Source organism: Ursus arctos, unplaced genomic scaffold (genome assembly GCF_023065955.2).
Source record: "Ursus arctos isolate Adak ecotype North America unplaced genomic scaffold, UrsArc2.0 scaffold_1, whole genome shotgun sequence".
NCBI classification, from domain to species: domain Eukaryota; kingdom Metazoa; phylum Chordata; class Mammalia; order Carnivora; family Ursidae; genus Ursus; species Ursus arctos.
In genome coordinates, this window is record NW_026622763.1 from 2037012 (window position 1) to 2049194 (window position 12183).

General features: G+C 53.4%; 1 long non-coding RNA gene across 1 annotated transcript in view; it reads right to left on the reverse strand.

Moving 5' to 3' along the window:
• LOC130544490 (uncharacterized) overlaps positions 1 to 12183 on the reverse strand; it is a 31712-nt gene that overhangs the window by 12947 nt on the left and 6582 nt on the right. The window contains exon 2 of the long non-coding RNA XR_008960805.1: positions 6624 to 6761. This is a non-coding gene — a long non-coding RNA (uncharacterized LOC130544490). The remainder of the gene's footprint in view (positions 1 to 6623; positions 6762 to 12183) is intronic.

Sequence of the window (12183 nt, forward strand, 5' to 3'; positions counted from 1 at the left end):
TAGGGGCGCCGCCATTCATTCAGGGTGGGAGAACTGGCAGGGCCCTCCGAAACCCCGCCGACCTTCGAAAGTGCGCCGAACCAAAATGCTTGGGCCCAGGCTCATGTTCACCAGCACCCTCACCTCGGCCCAACTTGCTGCTCGACGCACAGGTGGTGTATTGGGACAGCCGGCCTCCTGGGGACTAAACCTAACTGTAGGTCGGCCCCCAAGAGGCCCTTCCCGAGTGGCCTGGCACCGCAATGCTGAGGATGGGGACCCCGAGGAAATGTGCCGGACTCACCCTGCTGCTCTTCAGCCACCCGAGCCGCTAGGGTCCCGCCGGTCATTCAGAGTGGGAGAACAGGCATGGCACTCCGAGTCCCCGGCGACTTTCGAAGGACCCCCGCAGCAAAATGCTTGGGCCAATGCTCCCGCTCACCAGCGTCTTCACCTCGGCCCACTCCTCCGCTCGCCTCACAGTCGGCTGATAGGGCGTGCCAGCTTCCTGGGGGCTATCCCTAACCCTAGGTCGGCCCCCGAGGGGCCCCTCCCAAGGGGCCTGGAGTCGCAAAGCCGGGGATTGGGAACCCCCAAGCCCCAGCGCCAGATGCACCCTGCCGCCCTGCCTCACACGGGCAGCTAGGGGCACCGCCATTCATTCAGGGTGGGAGAACTGGCAGGGCCCTCCGAACCCCCCCGGACCTTCGAAGGTGCCCCGAACCAAAACCCTTGGGCCCTGGCTCACGTTCACCAGCACCCTCACCTCGGCCCAACTCTCTGCTCGATGCACAGGTGTTGTATCAGGCCTGCGGGGCTCCTGGGGGCTAACCATAACCATAGGTCGGCCCCCGAGGGGCCCTTCCCAAGGGTCCTGGCGATGCAACGCTGGGGATGGGGACCCCGTGCCTAAGTGCCGGACTCACCCTGCTGCCCTTCAGCCACCCCAGCCGCTAGGGGACCACCGGTCAATCAGGACAGGAGAACAGGCAGGGACCTCCGGGCCCCCGCTGATCTTCGAAGGCCCCCAGCGCAAAAACGTTGGCTCCCATGCTCCTGCTCCCAGCGCCCTCACCTCGGCCCGCCCCTCCGCTTGATTCAGAGCCGGTGGATAGGGCCTGCCAAGCTCCTGGGGCTAACCAGAACCCTAGGTCGGCCCCGTGGGGTACATCCCAAGGGGCCTGGCTCTGCAACGCTGGGGATTGGTGACTCAGAGCCCCAGAACCGGACTCACCCTGCCGCACTGTCGCCACCCAGGCCGCTAGGGGCGCTGCCTGTCATTCAGGGCGGGAGAATGGACAGGGCCCTAGACAAACCAGGGATATTTGAAGCCTCCTGCCAAAATGCAGGGGCCCACGCTCCGCTCACCAGAGCCTATACCTCGGCCCACGCACCTCTCGCCGCCCAGCCAGAGGATTGGGCCTGCTGCCTCCTGGGTGCTAACTCTAACCCTAGGTCGGCCCCCTACGAGCCCCTCCCAAGGGGCCTGGCCCCGCAACGCTGGGGATTGGGGATCCCCGAGCCGCAGCGCGGGACTTCCCCTGCTGCCCCACCGCCAACGGAGCCGCTAAGGGCGCCGCTGGTTATTCAGGGCAGGAGAATGGGCAGGGCCCTTCGAGCCATGGGAACATTCAAAGACCCAGGGCCTGCAGGCCTCCTGGGAGCTAACCCTAACCATAGGTCGGCCCCCGAGGGGCCCTTCCCAAGGGACCTGGAGTCGCAACGCCGGGGATTGGGGACCCCCAAGACCCAGTGCCGGATGCACCCTGGCGCCCCGCCTCACACGGGCCGCAAGGGGCACCGCCATTCATTCAGGGTGGGAGAACTGCCAGGGCCCTCCGAACCCCCGCCGACCTTTGAAGGCGCCCCGAACCGAAATGCTTGGGCCCAGGCTCATGTTCACCAGCACCCTCACCTCGGCCCAACTCTCCGCTCGACGCACAGGTGGTGTATCGGGCCTGCCGGCCTCCTGGGGGCTAACCCTAACTGTAGGTCGGCCCCCTGAGGGGCCCTTCCCAAGTAGCCTGGCGCCGCAACGCCGGGGATGGGGACCCCGAGCCCAAGTGCTGGACTCACCCTGCTGCCCTTCAGCCACGCGATCCACTAGGGGCCCCGCCGGTCATTCAGAGCGGGAGAACGGGCAGGTCCCTCCGAGGCCCTGCCGACCTTCGAAGGCCCCCCGCACTAAAAAGCTTGGACTCATGCTCAGTCTCGCCAGTGCCCTCACCTCGTCCCAACCCTCCGCGTGCCGCACAGCCGCTGATCGAGTCCACTGGCCTCCTGGGGGCTAACCATAACCCTAGATCGATCCCCAAAGGTCCACTCCCAAGGGGCTTGGTGCAGCAACGCCGCGGATTGGGGACCCCGAACCTCAGCACCTGACTCACCCTGCCGCCCAGCCACCACCCGGGGGCTTGGGGTGTTGCCGATCATTCAGGGCAGGAGAACAGGTAGGGCCCTCCAAGACACGGTGACCTTCGAAGGCCCCCCACGCCAAAACGCCCAGGCCCACGCTCCTAATCACCAGTGCCCTCACTTCGGTCCGCCACTTCACTCTCGACACAGGTTACGAATATGGCCTGCCAGCGTCCTGGAGGCTAAACCGAACCCTAGGTTGACCCCCGAGGGGCCCCTCCCAAGGGGCCTGGCATCGCAACACTGGGGATGGGGACCCCGAGCCGCAGCGCCGGACTCAACCTCCCGCCCCACCGCCAACGGAGCCTCTAGGGCGCCCCTGTTTATTCAGGGCAGGAGACGGGGCAAGGCCCTCCAAGCCATGGCAACATTCAAAGGCCCAGGGCACCAAAGTGCTGGGGACCAAGCTCCCACTCGCCATCGCCCTCAACTCGGCCCGCAACTCCGCTCCTCACACAGCCAGCAGATCGGGCCTGCCACGAACATGGCCTGCCAGCCTCCCGGGGGCTAAACCGAACCCTAGGTTGGCCCGCGAGGGGAACCTCCCAAGGGGCCTGGTGCAGCAACGCCAGGGATTGGGGACCCACGAGCCCCAGCGCCATACTCACCATGCCGCCCCGCCACCCACCGGACCGCTAGGGGCGCCACTGGCCATTCAGGGAGGGAGAACCGGCAGGGCCCTCCAAACCCCAGCGACCTTCCAAGGCCCCCCGCGCCAAAATGCTTGGGCCCACGCTCCAGCTCGGTGGCGCCCTCACATTGCCCTGGCCCTCCTCTAACGCACAGCTGGCGGATCATGCCTGCCGGACTCCTGGGTGCTAACACTAACCCTAGGACGGCCCCAGAGGGGCCCCTCCCAAGGGGCCTTGCACTACAACGCATGGCATTGGGGACCCCCAAATCGCAGTGCCAGACTCACACTGCCACCCCGCTACCACGCGGGCCACTAGGGGCATCGCCGGTCATTCAGGGCAGGGGAACAGGCAGGGCTCTCAGAGTCTCTAGCGACATTCAAAGGCCCCATGCGCCAAAATGCTGGATACCATAATCCCACTCGCCAGCGCCCTGACCTCAGCCACCTCCACCGCTCGCCGCACAGCCGGCGCATCGGTCCTGCTGGCCAACTGGGGTCTAACCCTAACCCTAACCCTAACCCCTAACCTTAAACTGTAAACCTTAACCCCTAATCCTAACCCTAACCCTAACCCTAACCCTAACCCTACCCTAAACCTAACCCTAAACCCTAATCCTTAAACCCTAAACCCTGACATTAACACTAAACCCTAAACCCTAAACCCTAACCCTAATCCCGAAACCCTAAACACTAAACCCTAACCTTAACCACTAACCCCAAAACCCAAACCCTAACCCTAAACCCTAACCCTACCCCGACCCCTACCATACCCCTAACCCTACCCCTTCAGCTAACCCTACCCCTAACCCGTAACCTATCCCTAAACCTAACCCTAACCCGTACCCTAACCCATACTCTAACCCGAACTCTAACCCGTACCCTAACCCTAACCCTAACCCTAACCTGTACCCTAACCCTAACCATAACCCTAACATGTACTCTAACCCGTACCCTAACCCATACCGTAACCCTAACCTTAAACTGTACCTTAACCCGTAACTTAAACCATACCCTAAACCTAACCGTAACCCTAACAACTACCCTAACCCGTACTATAACCTTAACCCTAAACCCTAAACCCTGACCCTAACCCATACCATAACTCATACCATAACCCGTACCCTAACCCTACCCGTATCCTAACCCTAACCCGTACGCTAACCGTAACCCTAAACCCTAAACTGTAACCCGTACCCAACCCCTAACCAGTACCCTTACCTTAACCTTAACCCATACCCTAACCCGTACACTAACCCATACCCTAATCCGTACCCTATCCCTAACCCGGAACATAACCCATACCCTAACCCATACCTAACCCTAACCTGTACCCTAACCCGTACCCTAACCCATACCCTAACCCTAAACCATACCCTATACCTATCCCTAACTTGATCCCTAACCCGTACCCTCACCCTAACCCTAAACCGTAACCTAACCTGTACCATAACCCTAAACTGTACCCTAACCCTAACCCGTACACTAACCCTAACCTGTACCCTAAACTGTACCCATTTCCGTACGCCAACACTTACCCTAAACTGTACCCTAACCCGTACCCTAAACCGTACCCTAATGCGCACCCTAACCCGTAACCTAACCCTAACCCATACCCTAAACCTAACCCGTACTCCAACCCTAACCCTAACCCTAAACCCAAACCCTAAACCCTAACCCGTACCCTAAACCCTAATCAGTACCCTAACCCATAACCTCTAACCTGTAACCCCTTAACCCAACCCTACCCTGTACCCTCTCCTTACACTAACCCTAACCCCTACACTCACCCATACCCTAACCGTAACCCATACCCTAACCTTAACCCGTACCCTAATCCGTAACCTAACCACGGGGATTGGGTACACCTGAGCCCAACCACGGGACTCAGCCTGCCACCCCTCAGGAAACCATGCCCCTTGGGGCGCCACAGAGCATACCATGCAGAAGAACTGGTAGGCCCCCCCTGAGCCCCCAGTGATCCTCGGCGGCCCCCTACACCCCAACCCTGACGCCCACGCTCATCCCGCCCCACGCCTTCCCTTCAGCTTGCCACCGAGCTCGTCGCAGAGCCGGCAGATCAGGCCTGCCGGGTTCCTGGGGCCTAGACCTGACCTTAGGTCAGCTGGGTAGGGCCCGTCCCCTGGGGCCCGGTGCCGCAGCCCCAGGGACTGGGGACACCTGAGCCCCACTGCAGGACAAAGCCTGCCAGCCTGCAGGAAACCGTGCCCCTTGGGAGGCTGTAGAGCATTCAGTGCGTGAGAACCTGGAGGGCCCCCAGGGCCCCCGGCGAACTTCGGCGATCCCTAAACCCAAGCTTGAAGCCCATGCTCACCCCACCCCACACCCTCACCTCAGCCCGTGGTGAAGCTCGCCACATAGTGGGCAGATCTGGCCTGCGGGGTTCCTGGGCCCCAACCCTAACCCTAGTTCATCTGTGGAGGGGCCCCTCCCCAGGAGCCTGGAGGCGCAGCTGCGGGGATTCGGGATACCTGAGCCCCACAGCAGGACTCAGTCTGCCACCCCACAGGAAACCGTGCACGTTGGGAGGCCATAGAGCATTCAGGGCGGGAGAACCAGGAGGAGCCTCCTGAGGCACCAGCGAACTTCGGCGGCCTCCTGCACCCCAACCCTGAGGCCCATGCTCACCCTCCCCACACCCTCACCTCAGCCCGTGTAGCTCACCATACAGCCAGCAAATTGGGCCTGTGGGGCTCCTGGGGCCTAACCCTAGCCCTAGGTCGGCCGCAGGTGTGGGGGCCTCCCCAAGAGCCTTACACCACAGCCCCAGGGAATTGGGATACCTGTGACCCACCGCAGGACTCAGCTTGCCACCCGACAGGAAACCGTGCCCCTTGGAGCTCTACGGAGCCTACAGGGCACGAGAACTTGGGGAGGCCTCGGGAGCCCATCCCCATTTTTGGCAGCCCCCCGTGCCCAAACCCTGAGGCCCATGCTCACCCTCCCCCATGGCCTCCTCTCAGCCCTCCACAGATCTCACTGCACAGTCTGCAGATTGTCCCTGCCAGGCTTCTGGACCCTAACCCTTACCCTAGGTTGGCCACAGAAGGGTCCGTCTCCAGGGTCCTGGCACCCCACTCTAGGGGATTGGGGACACCCAAGCCCCACCGTAGGACTCAGCCTGCAGCCCACAGTAAACTGTACCATTTTGGGGCACAACACAGCATTCAGGGCAAGAGAATTGGGGCACCCCTGAAAGCCCCTTCTGGTGAACCCCGACATTTGTGGGCCCTTCCAGATGAAACCCCAAGGCTCACACTCACCCGCCCTTGTGCCCTCATCTCACTCGGCCTGGGAGTTCTCTGAGCACTGGGCAGTTCAGACCCGCTGTCTCTTGAGGCCTAACCTAACACTGGGTCTTCTGTTGAGGGTCCCTCCCCGTTTGCCTGCCTCCAAGGCAGCAGGCATTGGGCTCACCTCTGCAGGACTAGAGGACTCAGCCTGCCCCACAGCAGGAAACTGTCCATTTTGGGCTGCAGCAAGGATTCATAGAAAATCAGAGGGCCACCCTCAGCCCTACCAGGCAACCCCCACTTTCAGAGATCTCCCCAGAACCAATTAGTAGCTTCACACTGACCTTTAAACTTGCTCTCCACGGAGATCTTTTGAAATTCTCCACACTTCCAATCGATGGCATCATACAGCTTCAGTGCCTTACCCAGCTTTAGGTCTTGAGATGGATTAAAATGGAAGTCATTTCACTGATGATGACGTACTGGTGACCAAAAGATACATGCATAAATGCTTCATATCACTTGGCTTCAGGGAAATGCAAATCTAAACCCCTATAGATGCCATATCACACGAGGCCGAATATCTAAAAATAAGAAGACATGAAACTATACATGTTGGAGAGGATGTGGAGAAACGGGAACCCTCTTACACCCCTGTATGAATTTAGTCCAGTACAGCCACTCTTGAAAATGGTACGGAGTTTCCTCAAGAAGTTATAAATAAAGCTACCCTATGTCTCAGCAATTGCACTACTGCGTATTTACCCCAAAGAGACAGAGGTAGTGAAGACGGGACACATGCACCCCTGTGTTCATAGCAGCAATATCCATAATAGACAAACTGTGGAAGGAGTGTAGATGACCATGGATAGATGAATGGATAAAGAAGATGTGGATCATATATATATATATATAATGGAATATTGCTCAGCCATCAGAAAGGATGAATACTTACCATCACACCGACCTGGTGGAGCTGGAGGTATTATGCTGAGTGGAATAAGTCAATGAAAGAAAGACAATGATCATATGCTTTCACTCCTATGTGGAATATCAGAAACAAGGAAGAAGACCATAGGGGAAGGAAGGGAGAATAGAATGGGAAGTCATCAGAGAGGGAGAAAACCCATGATGGACTCTTAACTATCGCAAGAAACTGATGATTGTTGGAGGAGAAGTTGGGGGGGGGGGTAAATGGGTGAGTAGCATTAAGGAGGTCACACGATACAATGAGCACTGGGTGTTACACACAACTGAAAATTTATTGAAGACTACATCTGAAACTAATGATGTACTGTAAGTTGGCTAATTGAATTTAAATGAAAGAATATAAGACCTCGAATAAACAATCCTAAACATTTGTATGGAACCACTAAAGATACTGAACGGCCAGTGCAATGTGGAAAAGAAAAACAAAGCTGGAGGACTCACAATTTCAGATTTCAGGTTATACTACAAAGCTGCAGTCATCCTAACAAGACAGTACGGCACAAACATAGACACAGTGACCAAAGGAACAGGATACAAGTTCAGACAGAAACCCACAATGATGTGGTCCATGAATCTTCCACAAAGCAAGCAACGATATCAAAAGGGAACAGGACAGTCTCTACAACAAATGGTGTTGGGAAAACTAGACAGCTACGCACAAAAGAATGAAATTAGACTGCTTTCTTACACAATACAGACAAACGCAAAACAGTTTCAAGACCTCAATATGAGACCTGAATCCACAAAAATCGTACAGGAGGGAAGACAGTAACTTCTTGACATGGGCCATACCAACATTTTTCTAGACTGTGTCCTGAGGCAAAGGAAATGAAAGCAAAAATAAACTATTGGGAATACAGCAAAATAAAAAGTTTCCACACGGCAGAAGAACAATGAAAACGTAAAAATAATAAGACAACCTACTCAAAGGGAGAAGATATTTGCAAAGATCATATGCAATAAAGGGATAGTGTCCAAAACATATACAACTGATACTACTCGACCCCCAAAAAACAAATAATTAAAGTTAAAAAATAGGCAGAAGACATGGACAGACATTTCTCCAAAGAAGAAATACAAATGGCCAACAGTCCCGTGAAAAGATGTTCACCATCACCCATCATCAGGAAAATGTAAATCCAAAGGACAATAAGGTAATACCTCACACCTGTCAGAATGGCTAACATCAAAAGCACAACAAAGAGCAGGTGTTGGGAGGATGTGGATAAAGGGGAATCCTCGCGAACTGTGGGTGGGAATGCAAACTGTGGTGGCCACCGTGGAAAACAGTATGAAGGTTCCTCAAAAAATTAAATATAGAACTACCCTATGATCCAACAATCACACTACTCGTATTTACCCAAAGAATAGGAAAACAGTAACATAAAAGGATACGTGCACCCCTATGTTTCTTGCACCATTATTTACAATATCACAATATGGAAGCAACCCAAGTGTCTGTAGAAAAATTGACAAATGAGATGATAGATGTGTGTATTCACACACACACACACACACACACACACACACACACACAATGGAGTATTACTCGGCTTGAAAAAGAATGAAACCTTGCCATTTGCAGACACATGGATGGAGCTAGAGAGTATTATCCTAACTAAAATCAGTCAGTCAGAGAAAGACAAATCCCATACGATGTCACTCTAATGGGGAATTTAAAAAACAAACAAAAATAAATAACTAAAAGAGAAAAAGGAGACACACCAAAATACAAACTCTTAACAATAGAGAACAAACTGATGGTTACCAGAGAGGAGGTGGATAGAGGCATGAGTGAAATAGATGAAGGGGATTAATAGGATGCTTTTCTTGATGACCACTGAATAATATATAGAATTACTGAATCACTCTCTTGTACACCTGAAACGAATGTAACACTGTATGTTAGCCCTACTGGAATTAAAATAAATTTTTTAAAAAAGATTTTTCTTGCAGTAACCTCTTTGAAAAATCTTTTCCTGTGCAATGTGCTTAAGCCCTACTTGGGAGGATTCACTCTAGAATAATTATTCACTCTATGCCTTGAATTCAGATTTCACTGAGTTCTTGCTGTGGATCCCAGGCCACAGGAGCCATGGTCCTTTTCTGTCCAGGCTCAGCACCTATGCATTCAAGATTGGAAGTAGAGACACATGTCACTTCACAGTCCAGAAAGCTATTATTGTTTCTGTTTCAGTGTGAGAGAGTCACAGACTTTGGGACAGGTTTCAGAGCAGGTATATTATGGATCCTGGATCTCTACTTCAATGTTCATTGCCTGGATCCATTTCGCTAATAGGTTCCCTGTGGATGGACTTGCTTCAAAGCACATACATGGAAGATGCAAAGGTGGGGGGGCTTGGTGCGGGACAGGAAGAAGACCAAAAGCAGACAAGAGTCCGAACCCTCCCCTGATCCAGGAACTGCTAAGGGAGAGGGTACGGGAGGTAGAATCCATGCGAAACTCCAAGGTCACCAGCTGAACACAGGAGGCATAGGTCAAGGGATCTGGAGATGCAGGGGTTGAAGGCTGCTCTGAGCTACCTCTGGGAGGAAGGGAGGGAAGGAATGAGGAGGCACTGCCTGCCCCTGGCCCATGCCAGCTGCCCACCACTCCGACACTCATCCGTCTACACAGCTGACACAGCCTGGGCTCAGGAAGGGCTGGCTCAGATCTTTCAATCCTCAGTGGGACAGCTGGCCCCAGGGCTCAGAGACATGCTGAGGGACATGAGAGGGAAAGCTGCCCCACCCAGGTCATCCCCTCCTTGAGCAGACAGCCCTTCAGAACTGCTAAAAAAAACCCACTAACGGGGTTGAAAGACATGCCATGGATGAACTAAGGCATAGAGATGTGTAAAATAACATTCATTTTTAAGTTCAGAGCTGTCATCTCAGGAAGTGGGGAGAGCTTCCCTGAAGAAGACGAAGGGGAGGGCAGGCCATGTTGAAAAGGGAGACATGGCTCTCCTGATTGGGGACCTGCAGCCCCCTTCCAGTACAGGGCATCATCCTCAATCACACGAGATCCATGGAAGTGTTCCATCAGGGCCAGATGTTTGTCTCAAGAAGGCTACCCTGGCATCGGACTGCACAGGGCACCAGGGACGAGGGCCAGATGGAGGACGGACAATACCCCGGAGGCCATGGGGCAAGAGCAGAGGCACATGACTTTGGAGATGATGATGAAAAGCAGGAGGTGGCAGCATGGAGCCGGCCCGAAAGTGGCATGGGAGCAGTGCCCACAGCTACACTGACTAGGTGCCTTCTGTGCCAGGTGTGGCTGACTTCAGTGTGCTCCAGACTAGTCCTGACCACAAGTCTAGGAAGTGTGCACCACCCCCGGCCTCCTCTCCCCTTGCAGCTGCTAGGAATCATGGTCACAGACCCTGGTCAGCTTTCACGGAAACCAAGCAATGGCTCCCCCACACGCTGCACCTCTGGTGGTGGTCCAGTGCGACCCTCGTGCCTGGCCAGACACTGATGTCTACCTGTCTCCACACAAATCCACAGACAGGAGGGTGTCCCTGAATTCCACAGCACCTGTTGAGACAGATCCACAGAACCCAACACCCAGTGGGTCACTCGGGACCTCACCTATGATCATGGAGCTCACCATACCCTATTTCTGTCACTTCCCACAGAAAGCCTGGTTCTGATCCCCCACAATACCATACATCCTGGTTGCTGACCTGGGGTCATGCCATGAACCCACATGGCAGCTTTCTTTAAGTGAAGGCTATGCCTCCACATCCTAGAAAATATTTCTAATGAAGTACAAGTCAATCAGGACTTTGGTGTGAATGGTAGCACACAGCCTGCAGGGTAGTAGTCAGTAATTCTAACAAGGGTTAACCCCACCCCCCATCTCACAAAACCTTCCTCCATCCCCACAGAACTCATGGTCTGCCCTCAGAAAACCCTCCAGGAAACAAATCTTTCATCTGAATGCTCTCTTCACCTTCTGCTTCAAATCTTGTCCAACCACAATGATATGAAACTAGAAGTCAGTCTCAAGAAAAAAAATGGGACAGTCAAAAATAGGTGGAGATTTTTGGGGCCAGGGTGGCTCAGTTGTTAAGGATCTGCTTTCAGCTCAGGTCGTGATCCCAGGATCCTGGGATCTAGCCCCGAATCAGGCTCCTTGCTCAGTGGGAAGCCCGCTTCTCCCTCTCCCACCCCCATGCTTGTGTTCATCTCTCGCTGTCTCACTCTCTGTCAGATATATAAATAATCTTAAAAAAATATGTGGAGATTTAACAACATGCTACTGAACAACCAACAGTCCAAGAAAAATAAAAAAAAAAATTAGAAGTACCTTGACACTGATGAAAAAGACAACCTACAAAAACTTATGGGATGCAGCAAAAGTAGCTTTATGGGGGACATTCATAAAAATTCAAGTCTTCATCAATCCATGAAAATGCTCTCCAATAAACAACCTGATTTATGTGGTAAAGAACTTGAAAAAAAAACAACAAACAAAGCCCCATATTAGTAGAAATAAGGAAATAACAAAAACGAATGCATAAATAAATCCAACGGAGACTAAAAAGACCAAAAAAGAAAAAAACCAATGAAAATGAGAGCGGCCTTTTTTGGAAAGATAAACAAAAGTGACAAACTTAGCTAGACTCACCAAGAAAGACAGAGGACTCGAATACAATCAGGAAGGAAAGATAATGGATTCCTGTCTCATATCAAAATCAAAAGAACTCTTCAACCTTGGACACAACAACTTCTTGCAAGCAACGTCTCTAAAGGCAAGGAAATAAAAGCAAAATGAACTATTGGCACTCCATAAGTATAAAAAGCTTCTGCTTGGCAAAGGAAAAGATCAACAAAACAAGAAGGCAACCTATGGAATCGAAGAAGATATCTGCAAATGATATTACAGATAAAGGGCTGGTATCC